Genomic DNA, 22153 nt, shown 5'->3' on the forward strand with positions numbered 1-22153 from the left:
GCTGCCGGGGAGAAGCCCTGGGGCACCCACGGGAGAGTTGTGCGTGAGGGACATGTGTGCGGGCTGCGCGCACACGCACACATACACACACACGCACACTTCTGGGCTCACACACACAAGCGCGCCTAAAGAGGCGGCAAAGAGGGAGCGGCGGCGGAGGAAAAATGGGTCAGGAGCGGGGCAGTTACCTGGTCATGCTGGCTCCCCCGGTCCCAGCAGCAGCCTTCGCCGCTGCCCGCCCGCCTGCCGCTGCTTCCCGCCGCCGCCGCCACCTCCTCCCGCTGCTCCCGGTCGGCTCCGGGGCGGCCAATTTAATCCGAGCCCCGCTGCAGCAGCAGCAGCAGCTACGAGCGAAGCCCCGCCGCTGCTGCCTGACGCTCGTGCGTGTCTCTCACAGTGCGGCGCCGGGGAGCAGGAGAGAGTCAAAGAGAGTCCGAAAATCCAGCATCCAGAAGAGCCAGGTCCCCGCCTGCCTCCTCCTGCCAGCGCCGCCTCTCCTCCGCGCTGCTCTGCTCCGCTCTGCTCTTCTCTTCTCCTTCCTGCGGCGGCTGCTGCTGCTCCCGGGCGCGCTCTCTGTTCCCCAGCTAGCTGCTCCGTTTCCCCTCCTCCTCCTCCTCCTCCCTCTCTCTCGCTCTCTCCCTCTCTCTCCTTCTTCCTTCCCCCTTCACTCTTTTTTTTTTCTTCTCTTTCCTCCTTTTCTTTTCTTCCTTCGTCTTTTCTAACTGATTCTTTTGCTACAAATAAAAGCGAGGTTTCCCACCCACTCTCCCGCCTCCCTTGCTACAAAAAGTGCAGTGCAAACAAAAGCGAGAGAAGAGGGCACAGGGCGGGCGGGGTGGTGAGGGCAGACACGGGAAAAAAATCCCAGAAACCGTCCCCGAGAGTCGAAACGTGAAAAACCCTCCCCCACCACTTCGCTTGGCTCCTCTGGGGAAGAAGGGGGACGCCGTGGGGACACCGGTAGAGAGGACGCTCTCCCGTTTCGTGGGTTTGTTGTGGGCTTTGGGTTGGATGTCTGTTTGCGCTTTTGTGTGTGTGTGTGTGTGTGCGTGCGCTTTTGCTTTTTTTGTTGGGTTGTGGGTTTTTGTGATTATTCTTTTTTAATCCTCTTACGCTGTGTGGATCACAGGATCCGCACGGCCCCAGGAGTCGGGGAGAGCCCGCTGCCGCTGTCCGTGCCTGTGCGTGTACGAGCAGGCTGGGGGGGCGCGGAGCGGCGACCCGGGCAGCGCCCGCCCCATCCCGGGCCGCGCGCCGGCCGAGCTCCGGAGCCGCGCGCCGCACGCACACCCGCGCGCCGCCGGGCGCGGGGGGCGGGGCGGTGACGTCACTCGGAGCGGGCCGGCGAGGGAGGGCGGGGGGCAGAGCGGCGGGGCGGCGGCCGGGCCCGCGGAACTTGCCTGCGCCCCGCCGCCGTGCTCAACTCCTGTGCGCCTCCGCGGGCAGATGGCCACACCGACGGGGATGTGCCAGACCTGCCGGTCCGCGAGAGGTGTCCCAGAGCGACAGTGTGGCAGAGCGATATTTTAGTGGCAGTCGTCTTTGTGTATGGCAAGTCCCAGATTTTTTTTCTGGAGGATGGTCAGGTTCCATGCTGAGTGGCACCACGTGTTGCTTGGCACAGTCGGTGGCCTAACTTGGGCTGGAACAGGGTCCATCCCGGCTTTTCTTAGTCTTTTGTCCAGTCCTCTGCAGAGAAGGAACGTAGGTGGGAATAGTAGGATTTAGGTGAAGAGTGCTTTGGAAAACCTCACTGTAAACTTCTAGGCGTCTTCTGTGGGAAGATATACCCCCTGTGACAGCCTTCACGCTGAGTAAAATGGGGTTAGAGTGTCGGTATAAACGCAGTAAGTGCTAGCTAGCTAGGCATTATGGTGTTTGGAGCCCATGAGCACTGATGCTGGAAAAGTTGGCTTTCCTGGAATGGAAGTGATGGAGTGAAGCTCCGGGTGCGCTGCTGGCCGCAGTGGTGCCTCTTGTGTTGGGTTCCACACCGACGGGCCACATTGCTGACTCTCATCCTGGGCTCCACACCGACTGGCCACAGTGCTGCCTCTTATCCTGGGTTCCACACCGACTGGCCGCAGTGGTGCCTCTCATCCCGCGTTCCACACCGACGAGCTGCAGTGGTGCCTCTCATCCTGGGCTCCACAGTGACTGGCCACAGTGGTGCCTCTCATCCTGGGTTCCACACCGACTGGCCGCAGTGGTGCCTCTCATCCTGGGTTCCACACCGACTGGCCGCAGTGGTGCCTCTCATCCTGGGTTCCACACCAACTGGCCGCAGTGGTGCCTCTCATCCCGGGTTCCACACCGACGGGCTGCAGTGGTGCCCATTGTCCTTGGTTCCACACCGACGGGCCACAGTGGTGCCTCTCATCCTGGGTTGCACACCGATGGGCCGCAGTGGTGCCTCTTGTCCTGGCCCCACACTGACTGGCCACAGTGGTGCCTCTCGTCCTGGGTTCCACACCGACGGGCTGCAGTGGTGCCCATTGTCCTGGGTTCCACACCGACTGGCCGCAGTGGTGCCTCTCATCCCGGGTTCCACACTGACTGGCCGCAGTGGTGCCTCTCATCCTGGGTTGCACACCGATGGGCCGCAGTGGTGCCTCTTGTCCTGGCCCCACACTGACTGGCCGCAGTGGTGCCTCTCATCCTGGGTTCCACACTGACTGGCCGCAGTGGTGCCTCTCATCCTGGGTTCCACACCGACTGGCCGCAGTGGTGCCTCTCATCCTGGGTTCCACACCGACTGGCCGCAGGGCTGCCTCTCATCCTGGGTTCCACACCGACTGGCCGCAGTGGTGCCCATTGTCCTGGGTTCCACACCGACTGGCCGCAGTGGTGCCTCTCGTCCTGGGTTCCACACTGACTGGCCGCAGTGGTGCCCATTGTCCTGGGTTGCACACCGATGGGCCGCAGTGGTGCCTCTCATCCTGGGTTCCACATTGACTGGCCACAGTGGTGCCCATTGTCCTGGGTTCCACACTGACTGGCCGCAGCCCCATCAGCTGCACAGTGCCTGATCTTGGAGTCAGGCTTGTTGGCACCTGCTGCACTCATTGCAGGTCGTTGCTCCTTTTCTGCAGAGGAGAATGATTTGGGTGTTTTCTATCATCCTCTGGAAGCTAGTGCTGCCAGCATGAAGGCTGACAAAAGTGAAAATAAACTTTGTTCTCCACAAGTCCTATAAATTGCTGTCTTCTTTTGATGCTGCCAGTTACACCATGAAAAATGGTCACCCAAATAATCTCACACTTAAAAGAACACTAATGCTCCAAACAGTATCTTTCAAAACACCAAGTAACCTTGTACAATAATTACTTTGTATGAAGAGGTAAATATATGAAATGTGGCAGAGATGATTACTTTTTAGCTTGTCTAAAAGAACTAACTATTCCGTAAAAGACTAGCTTTTCAACAAGCAACAGTGTCTTCAAAGTACGACACAAATCAAAAGCTGGGCAAAATGCTACTTGGTCTTTATTGCAATAAATGTTGGTAAAGAAAGCAAGACTTAAATCATCACCTTTGCCCCCTGGACTGAAATGGCTTCAAGGCTGAATTTTGCTTTGAAATGGCAACACTAAATAGATATTTTAGGTTTTAATGTTGTGTCCTAGAAGTTCTTATAAGTAACTTAGCTGTTTTAGTGCCCTTCCTGCTATGATCCTTGCATGACATTGAAAAGTTGAGCAATAAACTCATGTATTTTATATTTTTAACATGGTATCACAACATGGATGTGAGGTTTGAGGACTACGTTTGGCTTTGCTTTTTTTTTTTAAAGTCATGAGCAGGTTATGTAGCTCTTCCTGTAGTTCAGTCAGTCAGAAATGAATGCATCACATTAGGAATAAACATATTTCTTTTTATAGAAATATTTAAACCAGATCTCATTATTTAAAAGATTATGTTTTATAGTGATGCTAAAAAAAAACCAGATAAGAAATTACCCTAAATTAATGAAGAACCATTAAAACACTGTATATTTCTGCTGATGTATTGCATATCAACTTCTGTTACCATTAGCATAAATTTTGTATTTAAGATAGTAGTGTACACATACACATACATTAACCTATATATGTGGTTTGTTAATACTCCTTTAACATTCCTTTCCTTCTAAGAGCAAATAACACAACAAGAGGCTTAATTCATGTGTTACAAACTCTCATTAAGGTAGATTTTTTTTTCCCCCAAACTTAAAAAAATTCAAACACAGCATTCTATACTGGTATTCTATTTCTGCCAATATTGCAGCAGTACATTACTCTATGGTTAGTACAGCACTGAAATAGAAATACATCTACACACTCTTTAAACTTTGAAATGTTTTGTTGCATTCCTGATAAATAGCATCCCACAAAGCTCTTTAACACAGTAGGATATTCCATTAACAACTGGAACCAGTGGCCATTGGGTCAGTACCCAGCAAAATCAGGAATGCGAGGGGGAGTAGGCAAGATGTATCAGAAAGGTTGCTCTGTAGTCTCTCCCTTTTTTTCTGTATAGCCGTATTTTAGTTATTTATGATTAACGTATGGCAAGCTGTCAGCTGAAATCTAACAGGTGATTTGTCACAAAACTGTATTAATGCATATTTTAGGCATTGGCTTACGAAATTATTATGAGAAATGTTCCCGAGTTGCCGTACTAATGTTTGAAAATTCTCATTTTTAGAGTGCAGACACTTAAGCTCCTATTTTTAAGGTTAATAAAACACTACTAGACCAGTAGACACATGTTGCCTATATGCAAAAATTTATTCTGCTAATTCAGTTTGTGTACTCATCTTTTAAGTGCTGATTTAGTGTCTAACTAGATACTGTCAGTAGTTGTCTTTATTTTGTAAACATTTTTGATTCCTATGTATCTAACTTACAAAACTTCAGTAGCTGGAGACAAAGGTATGTAGAAAAAGGCAATTTTCAGTGCAGCTCTTTGTGATAATTTTTGCCACATCTGCTATTGTTTTCCATGCTGTCTGAAGGAAATGAGGCTTTAGACACTTGTGTGATCCACCTGGTACCCAAACAACTTCTGCATGTGCCAGCACATTTCAAGTCCATTGCAAAGCATTCAGGTCTCTTATTCTACAGGTCTTAAGCCCTGTTGTAACTTTTCCTCTGTGGAAGTAGATGTTAGAAAGATGAGGGAGATGAACAGGCTGGTTCTCACACTTGTCCCAGCTTATTAATTGGTGGGACTGAACCACAGACCTAAACCATAGGTCTGCCATAGACCCAAAATAGCATTGTGGTGGGATAAGGTGATGTAGCGCATTAACTTAAAGCAAATTAGGTTTAATTGTTTCTGCTTCTCAGGGAAGAACTTGCTGTACTAGCTATTTGGGGCTTTTTTGGTTGGGTTTTGGGGACTTTTTGGTTTTGGTTTGGTTTTTTTTTAAGTGGAAAGAGCAAGAGGCCAGTAATTAATCATTGAGCAAATGGAAATCTCCAGGGTCTTGGAGATGATGAAGCAGGATTAGCTTTGTCAAAGTGCACTAGAGTGTGTGCCACAAACTGAAAATAAACAGCAGCTTGTGTAGGGAAAGCTGTAAGTAAGATTTGTAGATAGAGGAGGCAGCTTTGTCTTTTATTCCTGTAGTATTTGGAGTATCTCAGATGGCGTGAGAACTCTGCTAACTATTCAGAAAGAAAATACTTAGAATACAGTACACAGTGTGGTGGTATTGTTTTTGAAAATCATGCCCCTCTCCCCCTCCCCCCCTCAGTATATATATATACACACACACATATAAAATGTATGTATGCACACAGGTGCATGAGGTCCATTTCAAGATTTGTCATCATTTTGAATACGGTGCAGTAAACTGAGTTTTTTGGTTGTTTTTTTTTTTTCCTTCTGGATTCAAAATGTAGAAGGTGCCACTACATTTCAAGGACAGCAGAAGAGAGCTAGGTCTAGAATGTCAGAAATATTCTCCAATTTCAGCAGAGGAAAATGGAATCCAGTAAAGGAAAACTAATAGCCAAACAACAGTTAGTTAGTTTGAAACTTTTGCAACAATAAACCAAAAATTAGACCTCATATATTATTTAGCGTGTGTGATTAGTTAATGATTCTTCAACATCCGCTAGAGAGACTAAAGGCACCGTTTTGCATCCACAGGTCAGAGATCTCTATCAGTATAACACTGCTTGATCTATATCTTGATACACTTCTTGATGTAAATACTGATAAGTAGCAGAATTCACATACTTTAAAACTCAGGAACAAGAGGAAGATACTAATACCATAACTGATTCACAGAAATTGAAGATTTTTTTATCTTTGACTTGAACACTGACTTCTAGTTTCTAAGAAGACACTCACTGCTGGTCAGTTTAGACAGCTTCTTTTATAGAAAAAGTATCCAGAAATGCTTCCTACAAAACTGAGGATCTCACAAACTAACAACAACTGGTGAAAGTGAAATCTCATTAATCTGAATGTTCCCTCCTGCAAAACATCAAGGAGATTCCAGACACATCTTATATGGCAGTGCTGTGCTGTCAGGGTACTGAAAAGGGGGTAGAGGGAGGAAAATTAAAAATCTCAGTTTATTTCCCAAACTTGAACCTTTTGTTTCTTGAATATAGGGGTGTTTTGGGAGAAGCTGCTCAGTCATCTGAAGGGGAGAGTCTTTCTCCATTCCTCTCATGTTGTCTCCTTTGCACTGATAAATCAAGAGGCAAAGACAAGCACTGGGAGGCAAGAAATGTATTGTCCCAGCAGAATGCTGGATTACTACTCTCGCAAGATAGAATGTGAAAAGGGAAAATGAAAATATAAAATTCTTTTCGGCATCTCTCTCTTAAAGTACCTTACAGTTAATATTTGAATGTTGCTATTGCTGTGTGCCCAAATATTTCAAAACCAGCATAGATAAATATCTATAGTACTAAAAGAAGGATATTTTTTTTTTGCTAGAGAAGACCCTGCCAGGCTCTGTCTTGGCTTTAAGTAAACTTGGATGGCCAAGTTTAAACTTTCAATTAATCTGTTCAATTCTGATCTGAATACAAAGACAGTATTTTTTTTCCCTCAACATAACTCCCATTAACTTCAGATAATGTGTATATGTTTATATATATATAAATATGACTAGTGTTTTCCCTGTTACAAAAAATGGTGTCGTATTTTATAATTATGTTTAAGTAAAGGAATTTAAGGAAAATCAAATTATTCTCTCATTTCTTACTGCAGTTGCTCCAGAGCAAGCTGCAAGTTTAATGGCAGGTCAATCTAGATAAAACATCCTGAAGTATTTAGTATTAGTCTGAAGTCTGAGTCTTACTAATTGACCACTTTTCATAAGCATTGTATTCATCTTATTTTCAGTTTTAAATATTAAATATTTCAAATTCTGTGAATTCTGATATCAGGAGGAAACATTTTTACATTATGATTGTGACTGACCTATGTAAACAAATTACTGAATTTTCACTGGAACAGAAAAAATATTTTCCTTATAATCATTCTGTTTATATTACCTTTTCATTGTTTCAGTTTATATTTCCTTCCATCCCTTTTATTAATCACTAAATGCAAGCCCAGAGAACATTTACTGTTACAGATTGTGGTATAGAAGCTATGTATTACCACATCCTTTTATGGAAGACTGTGTATTTTGGGCAGAGCAAGAGGTGTTAAAACCACATTATCCAAACAAATCTGTTCACCACACAGCATTATCTAATAATTTTCATTCTCAGCAATTCAATTAAAACAGAAATTAGGACCATGAGAAAAAAAATCTATATTTTAGCCAAATAACCTATTTGTAAAAAAGGAATGGAAAGATTGGATCTGTTGTATTGAATCCAGATTATTAACAAGCTTAGATGCCAAGTCCTTTTTCTTTCAATGTTGAAAAGCTCTTTCATGCATTAGACTAACCCTGTGAGGGAAATCACTTATTAGTCACAAGGGGTTTTTCTCAATAACAGAAAAAAGATTTTCAAAGTTCTGTTATAAAAATGACACTATGAACTTCAGCAGACACCTTTTTCTTTGATGCAAATATATTTCAATGACCTCCATGTATTTTTTTTTAATAGGTACAAGCGAGCACAAACAGGAACTGGTGTCAATCAAACTCACTTGGTAAGATTTTGCTGGTGTTTTCTCATTTGGTTCCTTCTCTGAGAAGGCACAAAGGTCACAATAGGGGCATTAAAATTCAACTACAGTGTTTGTGGAATGATAGCAACATGTTTCATGTTTTTAGTCTCGAGTAGGTTCTACATATTCAAGTTGCAGGTATGTATGCTTAAAAAAAAGTAAATAGAAGACTTCTTCAGACTTTCTTCTTTTACTTCCCTCCTCTGTATTTGTTTCTGTGAAATCTGATTTTGCAAAATAAATGTTTCTTGGCTCCCGTGAAGCTTTACATTCTCTTAAAACCAATCCTATACAATGTCTTTTTAGAATCATCTACTTTTTTCATTTTCTAATGCCTCCCTTCTCTCTCTTTCCTTTAAATTTATGTTTTCTCAAATGTCAGCTTCCCCCAGCATTACAAGACCCTGGGTTACCCTTTCATTTGTTTGCACTTTCATTCATTTCTTTTTTTTTTCACATCTATCTTAGTCTCTTTCTTAAATGCCTCTGTCATGAGCCTTTTCTAGCTCCAAATCCTTCCACTTTCCATTCCAGAAGTACACTTGTGCTTATGCATGTAATGGGGAAGAGGGGAAGAACATGATATTTCCCAATCTGTATTTTTTGAGATCCCAGATAGGTCAGGTCAGTAAATTCTTGCTCAACACTTTGAGGAGGCTGCAGCAAACTACTGTACAACAGTTCCATATTATTTTATTGCATTGAGTATGTACACTCTTCCAGAGAGTATCCTTCAGAAGCTGGAGGCACTGAGGCAGGGAGCCATTCTGAACACAGGATATCCCACAGAATATTTCTTCCTGATACAGCATTCAGTTTCTAAATGCTTGGTTGGTTATGCTTTTCTCCACTTCTCCCTGCCTAGGTCCAATTCATTTTGGTTCTGCAAGGTGTAAAAATTATCTCAGAAGGAGGTGACTTATCGCTAAAATTTGGAAGCTGCTTTTCTTAAAGATTTTGAGGATGTGGAACATCAAAGGAAAGAAAAGGGTCTTATTTTGTTTCTGACTAGCAAATAGTCACAAATATGTCATATAGGGGGCCTTCAGGAGCAGTAGTAGATGGCATCACCTGAAGAACAGCAATGATCTTGAGATCAGAAAGATTAATTTTAATGGCACTGATATGATTGTCTCATCTTTTCACAAAATTAAGGAGGTAGAAATCTCAGAATTTGTCTAATTCTGTGTAAATAAATGCCAAATTTCAGGGCATTTATAACAGTTTCTCTCTACAGACTCTGCAGTAAGCAGCAGCTGGTTTTGTGGACTCATTTGAGCAGAGACTATTTAAAAGGTGTAGCTTGAAAGAGTACTGTAATCTTTTTTCTTTGCATGCTGATTCCTAAGGTGGCAAAATACAGTGATGATGAAGGTTTATTCCTGTAATTATGCTTTCATCAACAATGTACTGAGTACTATCAATATGATCTGAAACAATAAAATTTGTTATCAAGAGGTAAATCACTATCACATTCCATCACATGAATTGTCTTTCTTTATGGAGATGCATAGACACACACACACACAAACACAAGGCCCCTTTTCTAAAGAGGATATAGAAAAGAACAGGACAAACTTGTGATGGGATAAAGTACTTTTAGTTGGGACACTTTCACATAGAATTTTTTAAAAGGGTTTGTACTTGTTTTCTGGACACAAGGAAGTCCTAGTTTTGAAATTATTTTGTGTATGATTTCACTAAGAAGAAATCAGGGAAAGAAAATTGGGTTTTTAGCTTAAATAAAAATAAATCTGCAACTTGAATGTTTTCTGTTCAGCAAAAATTATTCATTTACTTGGTAAGTCTTCAAGCAACAGGCAGAAAGAATGGCAAGGTTGTATTTAGAAATACACTAATGAAGAAAAAAAAGCAAAAGGAAAAATGTTTGTGGATATTTCTACTGGCTCATCATCCCAGTGTCAATTACCAAGGCATATAAACACCACTGTAATTGGTCCTTTGTTCAGTGCTACCAGGATGCTGTTCATCAAAGCCTAAAAAATATTTTAGCCTCTTTACTTTGCTGTTACTAAGCAGAGTGAAGAAGACATGCCTTCAACAGAAAGAGACAGAATCCTAGTATCAACTAGGTTGGAAAAGACCTTTGAAATGATCCAACCCATGACCTAACACCACCTTGTCAATTAAACCATAGCAGCAAGTGCCACAGCCAGTCTTAAACATCTCCATGGATGGTGATTCCACCATCTCCCTGGGCATTCTAATGCCCAATCACCCCCTGTGTGAGGAACTTCTTCTTAATGTCCAACCTAAACATCCCCTGGAACAGCGTAAGACTGCGTCCTCTCGTCCTGTTGCTGGGAGAGGAGACTGATCCCTGCCTGGCTACGACCTCCCTTCAGGTAGTTGTAGAGATTGGTAAGGTCTTAAGGTGATAAGACATGCCTCCTCCTCCTCCTACTCCAGTAGGCCTAAGTGATGGGAAGCTTATGGATATACCAAACTGCAACAACTGAGATATATTTATGACCGATCGTTTCATTTCAAAGAAGAATAAACCAAAAGGAAGAATTCTGAACATAAAAGGACATTTCAAACATTGTTTTACTAGACTCATATGATGTAGTAAGCCACCAAATAAGTCACAAAATTATAATATCATGGAATACACTGAGTTGAAGGGGACCCATTGGGATCACTGAGTCCATCTCTTGGACCTGCACAGCACCATCCCCAAGAGTCTCATGTGCCCAAGAGAATTGTCCAAATGCTGCTTGAACTCTGCCAGGCTGGTGCTGGGACCACTTCTCTGGGGAGCTGTTTCCAGTGCTCAATCACCCTCTGGGTGAAAAACTTTTTTCTATTATCCAACTTAAATGTCTACTGACTCATATTCAAGCTGTTTCCTTGAGTCTTGTCATTGGTCACAAGAATGAAGAGATCAGTGTCTGCCTCCTCCCAACAAGGACATGGAGGATCTCAATAAGGTCAGTGTCCTCCAGGCTGAAGAGACCTCAAGTGACCTCAGCCACTCCTCATATAGCTTCCCTTCCAGTTCCTACACGATCCTTGTGGCCCTCCTTTAGATGCTCTCTAATTTTGTGGCACCCAGAGCTGTCCCCAGCACTGGAGGTGAGGCTGCCCCAGCTCAGAGCAGAGCAGGACAATCCCCTGCCTTGCCCAGCTGTGATGCTGTTCCTGATGCCCTCCAGGGCAGGGTTGGCCCTCCTGGCTGCCAGGGCACTGCTGACCCATGTTCTACTTGCCACAGACCAGGACCCCCAGGTCTCTTTTTGCAGTGCTGCTCGCCAGCTTCTCTTTCCCCAGTCTATTCACTCAACCAATGTTGTCCCATCCAAGGTGCAGAATCCATCACTTACCCTTGTTAAACTTGTATATGACTGCTGAATATTTATGAGACATGTTTCACAAAAGAAAGTTGACTAATCATGTGAGAATGACCTACATTTCTGCTTCAGTTCTGCATTTGGTTTGTCTTTAACTTCTGTCTGTGCTTACTTTACTTTACTTTTTTACTTTTTACCTAACAATTCAGATTGGCCTATGTTAATGATCTGTGTTTTTTGTTATCTACAAGGACCTTGTACCTTGTGGGTATCAGAATGTACTTCCCCAGTGAGGTTTTGAAAGGCTGTACATTGCAACCTGTGTACTTGCTATACCATTTTGTTCTAGTATTCAAAACTGAAGGAAACAGAAGTGAAAGAGTTCCAGAGAACTCAAAATTGAATTTTTTTTTACTCACTTGTGCATAGACAGTGGAAATACCTGGTTTAAATATGTAGCTGATCATGCTGTTTTGAATCTCTCCCTCTGTTTTTTGGTATCATATGTGATACTGTAAATCCATGTAATATGTACCAAATAGGTTATAGAGAGAAAGACTGATGCCAGTGCATACATACAGCTTATTTATGAGCATACTCTTATATTCATACTATACTAAATGAGGTGATTCTTCTATTTAATGTTACTTGGATAAGTGTTTTCAGAACATGAGACATAAAAAGTGTAGTTACATTTCCCTCTAAAGGCTGAATTAGTCTGCTGAAACTTTTTAAAAGGCCTATGAAAAGTATATTTTTATAAGAATTAAATTTATTCCAAAAATATTCAAAATACTGTCACCATGTGAAAAACATCTAAAGAAACACTAGGAGATTATATTCCCTGAGCTAGCTGCTAAAACCTTGGCAATTTCCATCTCTTCATTACTTACATAGTATCCACTCCCCTTTCCTCTGTATAAACCGCTTTCTTATTGTTATGATACAGCAGTGTGATTCAACTCTCTGCACAAAGCCACAGTGGAAATCAGAGTGCTCTGGGAAATTCATGGGCTCTGGCTAGTCAACATAACAGACTACATTCAGAAAATTCCTACTGCATTTGAAGGCCAAGAAAAAGGTTAAATCTTTGAAGAGGAAAACTTTAAATACAGGGACTGGTTTTGCATTCGCAAATCCAAATTTTAGTCTCTCTTTGCAGTGAATGTTCAAGGATAGTAATAGAACTGCAGTGTCTTCTCAGGAGTTTTATCAGTTGTCCTGGTTAAAGATTTCATTATCTGCTATTGACAGAGCCCATAGGCATGAAGCATTCACTAGTTTATAATTTTAAGTTAATAAATAGTATCTATTTAAATCGAGGAAACTCACTTGCAAAGATAACTTGTATATTATGTGCTGCTCATTGATTGGAAAAAGCAAAAATAAAGCAATGACAAATAATTAAATAGCTGTTCTTTCCCAGAAGTTAATATCAAAACAAAATGGTTATAACTACCATTAACACAGTCTAGTTCAAAACTATGTTTCTGCAAATATATTTTCTGAATATATATAAGTTATTTGTAATTACCAAATCAAGAGAAAAATGAATAATGCAAATTTTGTCTCTGTTTCAGAGATCCAAGCATGATTAACATAAGTAAATTCCTTTGTGCTATAGATAGCTCATTAAAATATCTTTAGAGACTCCTAATCTCCAACCAACAAGGTAGTCCAGGACTCTTTGTTTTCATACTTCACTAAAAGTTTGGAAAACCAGAGCTCTTTGCCTAATTCTGAATGAAAATTGCTTTGTGGCCACTGTAAATGATCCTATATATTTTGTTGGATCATATTATACACATAAAATGTGATAATATTGTATCTTAATGTATACTTTTTTACACTTTATGATATAATAATCCAGTTTAGAAACTTACTACTTCAATTGCTTATTTATGACTTATAAATAAAATAATTTATATATAAGTTATTATATATACTTATTATTATGTCATAATTTCATGACAATAATGAAATTAATTGAATCATAGAAACATTTGCAAAAGTGAATCCATGAAGTCATCACCAAGATCATCAAGTCCGAACTTTGACTGAACACCACCATGCATGCTAAACCATATAATGAATTCTTACATCTACTGATTTATTTTAAAAAAAGTTCATAAGCATTTCCTATATAAAATTAACAAGCAACATTGCCCTTTTGTTGAAATGTGCTATTGTATGATTACAAAAAAAAGTAGCATATAATGCCACATAAGAAAGCAATTTCCATTCAGTATTATCATCAGTCTGATCTCAAAGTTTTTTAGATGTTCTTACCCTTTAAATTTTGGAAATAAGCAGAGGCCTCTGTCTGGACTGACCAGAAGCACTTTTTAGAAGCACTTGACCTGGAGTGAGCTAGGATATCTGAATAGCACTATTTACCTTAACTTTCTTAGATACCTGAATTATCTCTGAAGCAGGCACAATGGTTAATTATGAACAAGAATTGAAGATCTTTATTAGAGAGAAGATTATAACTATGTGTTTAAACAAATCTCTTTGAAGACCTGTGTTTTCAGAATCTAGAATGGGAATTTCTTTTGCTTTTGTGTTCCAAACTGTATTAGAGATGAGGTGTTGTGGGTGGAGGAAGGATGTATGAGGCACCTTAATTAAAGGAAATTCTTCAGCCCTCACAACTCTACAATTTATTAAGTGGTAAGAAATCCATATTCCAGAATAATCTGTGATTTTGTCTGCCTTTTAGGCTATCTGGCTGAGAGCTAATGGTGATATTTATGATTTTTCAGAGTTACTCATGCAAAATGATTCAGAAATGAAATGTGTATCAGGAATTTCTCCAGTCGGTTCTCTTTACACCGTTTCATTTTTTCTCCTGCCAAGGTGATCAGTAGACATCCATTAGCTGTATTTTCTCTCTTATTATGCAAAGGTATGGTACAAAGTGCAATCAAATTCCAATTAATTCTTTTAAAACTGTGATTAATATTAAGCAAAATTTTAGCTGTGCAAAAAACTACTGTAACAGTTAAAGTTCCATGTAAATGTCCAAAGTAGCACTAATACTGACAAGTCTAAACTATTGCATTCCGTGGCATCTTGCCTTTTCCCATTACATAGCATGTATCAACTGTAAGTAAATTGTAAGCACAGAAAGAAGCATTAATGGAGTTTATTGATCAATCTACCTGAATTACATCAGCAAGAGTCAGGCATGTTCATGTTATGTCAAAGCTTCCATAAGCAGAAGTCATTTTGGGTTCTTAGAAGATGAGGGCAGCCAGCTCTTGTAGTGCAAGGTCCCCCTTGACGTAGAGTTTTCTAGGAGAGATTGTAACTTAGGTGATTCACTTCAGCCACAGATGACCCTGCTTGAGCAGAGAAGGGTGTTCAAAGTCACCTCTAGAGATACCTCCCAGCCTTAACCATTCTACAATTCTGTGATTAAAAGTATCCTGAAGAAAGTACAACAAAATAGTCAAAGTTACCATTTGATCACCTATTAGATACCTCAGGGTATCTGTGAGTAATCAGTTTGCAAGTACAGGAGAGGACAATATATTAAAAGTACAGGAGAGGACAATATTTCTGTGATAGGGAGGGGGCATTTGCTTACACTACCTACTTGTTATTAGCTAAGGATTTATTCTGTAAAGAAACCTGCTGCTAATAGTGGCCTTCTAGCAACAGGACAGCACTCCTAAAATGACTGCCCTTCCTTAAAACACAGAAAATGTGGAAATGAAGTATTTTGTACCCTAAAGAACTGCTTATTCAAGAACTACTCTCTTATCTTTACCAGTACTGTGCAGTTGCTAAATTATCTGTCTCAATTGGCCTTTCTAGATGTACATCTCATTTGCCATTTATCTAAATTATTCAACAAATGCCTAAGCATATTTAAAATGTGCTCTAGGTAAATCAGAGAAGTGTCAGGTTTTTTTGTCAGGTCCTGCAAAACTTGTGTTGAAGCATAAAAGTTTGGTGTTCTATGATTACTGTAGTGTCTAGACAACTTCCTTGAGTGATGCCTTGTGCTTGCAAAAAGCGTTGATACCTTCTGGTAGAAAAAAAAGAGATATGAAGGCCAGAAAAAAAGCTGACAATAAAATTTACTCTGACAAAGTCTGAACTCTTCCATGAATTCTTTGTTCACTGTAGGAATTAGTGCAAGTGACAAGGGTATATTTTGTTCAGCTCTTCTTGAAGAAGAATTTTTTTTTGTGCAAATTTGTTATTTCAAAAGGTTTAGTTAAGACACAATCATCTCAAAATGATATATGTCAGTATACTAATTGTGTCAATATACCTAGCTATGTCCTTCATGATAGGCAAGAGAAACAATTTAGTTGCTTCTAATTGCCAAGCCATAATTTTTTGATGGAAAAATTTCATGTGAATGTCTACATAGAGTTGAATTTGGAGCAGATAGCTGGAAATATCTGGGCTCTATCTGTGTAATCAAAGAAAATGGGGATGAAGGAAAGACTGAAGTAAAAGAGAATTATGTATTGCTGCATCAGTAGTTGTTGGACAAAATTTAAAAAATATTTCACGTCATAAGCATACACAGTCCTGAAGAGAAGGCAGAATTATTTAGTATTTCTCTTCTGCTGCCAGCAAATCTCTGAGAAATACAGGTATAAATATGTCTGTACATCCATTGTTGCTCATTTTGAAGGATGTCAGCTTTCTCTTGGTGTCATTTACTCTGTTCAAGGAATGAAGGTTTGTGTAATAGGCATAATCAGAGACTGCAGTCATCCTGAGGAAGTAGTTCAAGCACTATGATTTCCAGTCACAAATGTAATTATGGGAGTGGGAAATGCTAGTTTGTTTAGATTAACAAATTAATTAATTAATTAATGTTGCTTTTTTAATGTTTTTTTTTTAAACCACTGGACCACTGTGAACCTTAGTGTTATTTACAGAAATTTCTTCATATTCTAACTGGGTCATCAATATCAAGAATTATCTTTCAAGCAGGAATAAATAGTTACAAGTAAAGATCAGAACAATCAGTTTAAAGACATCCAGATTTCTGTGACACCAGCAGATTGGCAGAATGCAATTAGAAAAAAAAAGTTGATATGAAAATCGAAGGACAGAATCTGCTTTCTTGGGCAGCTCAAGAATGAAGGATCAGAAATATGAATCTCTGAAGCAATTCAGAGAGTGTCTGTGTTCCTGTGATTCTGGACAGGAACTTGCAAATATTGTGTTGTTAGGCTTGTTACAGATACATAGTATTCCAATAGAGAGACGAAATCCAGTTCTTCCCTCATTTTGACAGTTAAAAGTCATTCCTTCAAAGTAAAATCAAGTGTGATTCTTGCAAATGTCAGCTTCATCCTACCAACAGCAATGAATTCACAGCTGCATAGTCAGAACACTTGAAAGCAACAAGGTTCTGCACCTTGAAAACAGCTTGTTTCAAACTGGTGTTACCAGATAGGCACCCTTAACACAGAGTAAGAGAATTGTTGGCATTTGAAGAGCTCAGCCAGAAAACAGAAGGTTCAAGATGAGACGGCAGTAAAATTTTTGAACATATCACTATGAAAACTCAGAAATTTTTACAATTGTTAGAGAACAGAATTAATGAAGAGGTGATGCAAATGTATGTAAAGAGCATGCAAATAGCAAAATGCAAATAATAAGTGGAAATTAAAGGTCAGTTTATTCATGTTAGGAAAATCAGTTTGTCTGAATCCACTCATTTGCCAAGGATACACTAGATGCTTAAGTAATGTATGAAAAGATGCAGGGTTTTTTTCAGGGCTTTTTTTTTTTTTTTAAACACAGTATTTGGAAATTTGTAATCACAAAGACAAACTTGAATCAAAATTCAGTGTTTCAACTTTTTGTTTGCATTTTTGGCATTACTTTCTGTCACACATATTTTGAACTACATTATCTGTTTTTTTTTGTTAAATAAGTGATCTGTTTATTGCACTAGATTTTGTTTGGGCTTGGATTTGGTTTATTCATTTGTTTGTTTGTTTCTGGTTTTGTTGTTGTTTATTTTAATTTGACAGTTTTAAGTGTTACACATTTCAATTATCAGTGGTCATAAAATAAAGTTATTCTACAGAATGTTTCCTAGGTATAAGTCAGTCTTTCTGCTCTTGAAAGTCGTAGTAAGACTGCACACTCTCAGAGTTTATGTTTCTCCATAAATCCAGCCACAGACAAAAGGATTACTAAGAATTTAAGGTCTTAAAACCAGAGTGGTTTACCACCTGTTCTCCATGAATTGGAGTGCCTTTGGGTTCAAAAAAGTTTATTTTCTGTGATTTTTTTACAAGAAAGCAAATTAAAAGTTCCTGGCACTTTCCTAAGTCTCTCATATCCAGAGAGGGGGGTCAAAATGTCTCACAATTTTAGTTATTAATGGAAGCTGTAGCTCTGATATTTCCTTGCAGATTTCATTGGTGTATAGCTGGATTTAATCGGCTCCAAAACTAGCCCCATCATAAAAGCCCACAAACAAACAAACAAACAAACAAGCATACAAACAAACAAACAAACATTTTTTAATTTATAAATAAATGTTAGTGGTTTATTTGAAGCTAGTTGAACTTCTCTTACATTCAAGGGGAAAAAAATCCAGTTGCTAAGGCCTATTTATTTTTAAATTGAAATGAAAATCAGAACTGTTTTTAGTCTGTTTTGGTAAGAATTAGTTTGTTAGAGATGTCTTCATTACATTAACTTCTGCTAGCTGTATTTGCTGATATATCTACTGAAACAAATATTTTCTGTATGCATGCCATGTTATTATATTGAAAAGTTCAGAAACAGTAAAAAATTTTAGAGCATCAGGAGCATTATGAAAACATTTTGAAAAGTGTAATATGCCTTCTGGTTCATAAACCACTCTTGAAATTTCTAAAATCCGAAGTCAATTTTTTGGGGGAAACTTCTATATTTGTAGTGTTAAAACAATCTTAAACAAATAAATATATATTAACAAAATACTTGGGAGCACTGCCATATATGTGTCTTGTGAAGTGTATGAGTTATTGCCTTACAGAATGGTGAGGACATGACCCAGAAAGTTCCTTCTTCAGTACATTACTTGAGAAAACACTAACTCAGACAAAAAAAAAAAAAAAAGAATTGAAAACTTACAACCAAACCAACCAACCAACCAAACTCTCTTCCCCATCAAATCACTACAAGAGACAGAAAACTGTGTTAACAAGATACACTTTAAAAAGCATCCTGTGATTTCTAACTTGTTGTAATTTTTTTTGAGAAAAAAACCTTGGCATACTATTAACGGAGATTATGCTCATCATCTGTGGGGACTTTATGTTTCCGATATAGTGCTACTTCCACCTGTGCAAATACCAATAAAGTTAATTTCCAAACTGACTGAAAGGTCATGCCTGATTTGTCATCTGCATTCTGTAAACTCATGACACATGCTCAAGGCAAATTTAAGCTGGAAAACAGAATAAAAATAGTGAGGTAGAGAACGGTGAGTTTCTAAAAATACAGAAAAGTTGGATTTCCTAAATCAAAGCATATTGCTGTTTGTCAGATCTTTCAAGTATCATTTTACTCTGTTTATTTTTCCAAGTAGAACAGGTTTTTCTTCCTAGTAGGAGAAAATTTCTTCCTTGACATGAAGCCTTGGTGAGCTTAGGCCAACAAAGAGAATATTTTCTTTTTCTTCCAGGTTGTCATTTGATAACATCTTTGTCCAAGGATAATCTCTGATACTCTGCTTTTCTACCAATTCCTTACTGCTAGACTGCTATATGCCAGAGATGCAATTCCAGTAATGCTCAAGAGAAGGCATAGTGTTAGGAACATCCTAATCAGTTCCATAATTTTTCTGTGGATGAATGTTTGGCTTTTTTTTAATTTATATATGTTTGCATCTAACATATGTATGTGGATATGTATATGTGATATACAGTCTCATCAGAATTCCATGATAAATCATGATCCTTACAAAATGATTAATTTTTCTCTTAAATATTTGAACAACTCTGGAAGTATGTGTATTGATTTGCATTTAGTTGATGACTATGCAGTTAATTGATGAGTTCCATGCAGATGTGGTTGACAGCATTTTCAATCTGCAGAAGGGTTTGTGAGGTAACTACTTGTATTTATGAGAAATGCAAGATAAGATTCATGTCTTGGAATATTTTTAGGTCTCTCTGTGTTGTAGCATGTCTATAAGCAGTGATTATCATTGCTTTCTTTAGATAGCAATGATAACACAAAATAATTCCATGAGGGAACAGAAGACACAAAAGTAGAGTTTGACAGGTGCATACTAATTTTAAAGATTAGATTAAATTAAAAATAAGTCAAGGATTTTTAAAAATTATCCAAAATAGGATAAAATTACTATAAGAATAGCAATAGAATTCCTAATACTATGGCACATAGAAGATAAATGTGTAGGATACTCCAGCATTTGAGAAATCTGTTCTACAAAAAAAGATAAAAATGGAAGCATATCCGTAACCATGAAGCAAGTGTCCAGAAGCATAATATTATGGTTTAGAAAAAATGTAACCACTACATTTTGCCAATTTTTTCTTTTGAAGAAGGGATTTTCTGAATACAAGAATTGTCACAAAACCCAATCAAACAAATAAACAAACAAAATAAAACTCAAAATCTCAAACAAACAAAAACTCCCAAAACAAACAAATACACAAAAACCCCCTAGCATTTCGCCTTGTGTTTTCATTTTTGTAAGGATCACTGAGTGCACAAAGGTAGAGCTAAAATATATCAAAATAATTTAGCTCTCTCATCCTAGATTTACTGAATTCAAATCCTTCTTGCAATGCAGTCACCATAGTCTGAGTTTCAGTCTTATATTTGTTAAATCAGGAAACTCATAATAAATTTATAATCCATGTCGGTAAACAAGTCTCTGTGGAAAAGAGCATTTAAAGAGGACATAGTATATTGCGAAGGTAAGAGATAGTCTGAACTTTACTTACTGTTTCACTATATAAATTTGAGCTCTGGCAAAACATAGTAGGTTATTTAAAATTTTGTGGATGCAAAAGTATTAAAAAAGGGGAAAAAATATCAGCTCTTAATAGAAGAATGGAAACAATTAAGTGAGAATGCCTAGAGGACTTCCGAGTCTTGCTTCAATGTATTGTCTCTCATATATCTGGTTGATATTTGCTGCCCCCTGTAGTTTACTCTTACATAATTTCCATAAAATCATCTGAGGTGACTGAAAATATAAACCAAACTTTTCTTTTCTACTGATTATGTTTTGGTTATTTCCTATTTCTGTCATCCTGTCTGAATTGTTGCTGTGTTGAGAATTGGGATGATTCTCAATTATTATCTTGTTCAGTTGTTATTTGATAGATTAAAATGAACAAATATATGAAGTACATGGATCCTATTTTATTTATTTCTGAAATAAATGTATCTTCCTTTAAAGAGGCAGATCAGGCAAATATTTAATAAAATGCACTGTAAATAGTTTGTGTACAGTGTGTACACAAACAACCGTATGGTTCCTTGAAGTCTGTTTTTGGAGAAGATGATGAAAAGTGGTAGTTTGAAGGTTTAACAGGCATCTAAGTTGCTTTCTGAGTTTAAAACAGTCCCATCACTGACTAATGAGATATCACACTGTGCCTCAGAATTTAATAACTGGACTTCACAGTTACCAATGTCTTCCTAGTATTGAAGGAAGAGGGATTTAAACAGCCTAGAAAAAGGCCACACGAGAAAAGAGGACTGCTATGATGTATCAACCAGGGGGTTTAACCCACTAATGTGAGAACCAGCTCAATTATGGTCGACTTCCTAGAGGCTTCTGACCTCCTGGAGGCGTTATGAACCAATTAGACAAGGGATGTATGTACTTATTTTTGGTTTAATTTAAAAGAAGACAACTCTGAATTCTGAAAAACTGGAATTTGAACAAGTTTATGGCACATTGTTCTGTTAACTGTAGACTACAAGTTAACCCTTTACTGTAACCAGACTCTTTATAGGTAAGGGTCACCAAGATTGATATCCAGATTCAAAAACTGCCTTTGTTGAGTTCAAACTCAAAAATCTCCTGACCAGTCAAGAAGAATTTATCTTATTTACAAATAAAAAGTAATGGAGTTAAATGATAAAGCAGGAGCAGATACGAAGAAAGCGCCAGAGGTGTCAGTCTCTGCCACAAATCAGGATTTTATACCAAATCTTTTTCAGGAAAACCCTGGTACAGATAGAATCACCTTGAAAATGCATTTTATCTTCAGTGTAGATGGTTATGCCATGCTTAAGGCAAAACCAGCAGGTGAGGAATGACTTAAGCAATTGGAAATTGGTCAATGTTTGCAGAGTTCATCAATCCCAGCTGCTAGGCTTGAACAGTTTCAAGACAGAGCAGTGCATGGGGAGCTTTTTGTTTTAACGGCCGAAGGCACTGTTGTAAATATTAGAATTTGGTTTACATAGGTGTACGCTTCTTAAAATATGTACCCAAGTTAGAAATTTGTCCTCAAAAAAGACTTTAGGCAAACAAAAGTAGAAAGAAGAAAAAGTGACAAAAAGTAAAAAGTGGGAAAATTCCAATTTAATAAGTCTCTGTTTAAGCAGCGAACTTAAATGTTAGTACAAATGGTAGTAAATAAAAACACCTTCACTTTCTGTGCATGCATGCCTGAAAACTCCATTGGTACAGTTTATGTCCATGATGTATTAAAAGAGAATTGTGAAATCAAATTTTAGAT

General features: G+C 38.9%; 1 protein-coding gene across 19 annotated transcripts in view; it reads right to left on the bottom strand.

Moving 5' to 3' along the window:
- The window catches only part of PTPRD (protein tyrosine phosphatase receptor type D), a 1164217-nt gene that overhangs the window by 358304 nt on the left and 783760 nt on the right, over nt 1–22153 (bottom strand). The window contains exon 1 of one of the 19 annotated variants that reach the window (XM_063180591.1): nt 189–583. The exons of the other annotated variants lie outside the window; for them this stretch is intronic. The gene's annotated coding sequence lies outside the window, so the exon portion shown is untranslated. Of the gene's footprint in view, nt 1–188; nt 584–22153 lie in introns of those variants that run through there. 19 annotated transcript variants of the gene reach the window in all.

This window comes from Melospiza melodia, chromosome Z, assembly GCF_035770615.1.
Source record: "Melospiza melodia melodia isolate bMelMel2 chromosome Z, bMelMel2.pri, whole genome shotgun sequence".
Taxonomy (NCBI): Eukaryota; Metazoa; Chordata; class Aves; order Passeriformes; family Passerellidae; genus Melospiza; species Melospiza melodia.